The sequence below is a fragment of the Daktulosphaira vitifoliae genome, unplaced genomic scaffold, assembly GCF_025091365.1.
Source record: "Daktulosphaira vitifoliae isolate Bord-2020 unplaced genomic scaffold, ASM2509136v1 Scaffold_2, whole genome shotgun sequence".
Classification (NCBI taxonomy): domain Eukaryota; kingdom Metazoa; phylum Arthropoda; class Insecta; order Hemiptera; family Phylloxeridae; genus Daktulosphaira; species Daktulosphaira vitifoliae.
Window position 1 is genome coordinate 9,449,160 of NW_026099573.1, and position 1,702 is coordinate 9,450,861.

Consider the following 1,702-nt stretch of genomic DNA (forward strand, 5'->3'; position numbering starts at 1 on the left):
AATTCGCCATATTTTTATGAAAACGTTTGACCGTCAGTAGTATTCGAAATTAAAATCCGAATTGGGGTGACGCGCGTGAAATAGGAACCTCAAGAGGTAAACGAGTCGGTAGTGTTTTATTAGTTTTTAAGTCTTTCGAAATGTTTAGGGACGTACCAAGCAGAATTCGATAGTTTTAAGGCCGATGTCTTCAATGACAAGATTACCCACGAGAAGATCATTGCGCGATATTATTTGCTTCCACGTTGGGAAATCGCCGACGAACAAATGTTAAAGGACATTAAAAAAATTGTACACTTGTATTCCCCTAAAACTCCAATCAAGTTGATTAAGTACATAAAGGAAAATTTCAAAAATTTTTCTTTCGAAAATGAGGTAACGTTCCATCGTAAGTATTTTGATGCTCTGCCCAATAACGCAGAACAAGAAATACTGATAGAATATTACAAAAGAAAAAATTATGACGTTAAAAAGGCATTGCTGTCACGAATGAACTTGTACAACAATAATTGAGAGTTGGACGGACTCGTGCAGCAACGACCGTTCCGTTAACCGAGTGTATATTTTAATATTTTATTTGAAATAAAAATTTATCTTTCTGTTACACACGTTTTTTTTTTCATACTACGATAATGGATTGTTTTATTTGCTGATTTAATCCGAGTAAACACTAATGTCCTCGAGCCGTGAAGAGTCAATCGATTAAAAATAGAAAATCAAACATTAACGCTGAAATATAATTTTTTTAATCTACTCTGCTATACCGATATACTAGTAGTGTAACAGTGTAAAATTATGACAATAAAAATCACGTCCGTGTCAGATTATATTAAATATACTATTAATATTAATATACTACAGAATAAAATTATTTAATTTTCTAGTTGAAAACATTTGTCCGTATCGAACTCAATTCGTTTATACGTACTTGAAGAACGTTAGAAATGAATAATTTTAATTGGCTACGTCGAGAATATGGGCTGAATGACTTTTTAATTGATAAAGTGGAAATTTTTTAATTTTTGAAGGATATATCTTCGACTAGATGCGAATTGCAATCGTTTGTCGTATCGTTGAAAAAAGTAGGTCAAGTGAGAACTGAGAAAATAAATGATGTTCCACAAAAAAGTACCACACAGTAAAATAATTTTAATGTCAATAAGAAATTTCTTCTCGCTAAGGGAGACTATAGGGATTGAGGGTCTTCGATATTCATTGAAGTTATTGAGTCTAAATGAAATAAAAATCAAACGAGTGTAAATTTTTTTTTTAAGTCAAAAAATTCATAGCCACAGATGAGTTCGAGCCTTGTACTTTTGTGCGCGTGTAGGTAACACTTGTGTCTTACGTCGTACGTCGCATTGGAAAAATTCCTAGTTTCTATACGCGTGTTTAGAAACGTGCGTATTTGACCCCCCCCCCTTGTATGCAGGGGGGTCCGATTAAAAAAAAATAAGTGTGTCGGACGAAAGGGGCTTATAAAAAGTATTTATAAAAAATAATAATATTGTTCCATACATATTTCAAAAAGCCATGGCGATATAAATTAAAAAATATAAAATCGGCAATTTTTTCACGAAAATCAAACATTTTTCTACCAATTCCTATGTTCATTTTCACTACGATGACGAGTCCAGAGATCAAATTTTTTTTTTCAAACAAAGTAAAAATATTAACAATTATAATAAAATTAAGTCTATCG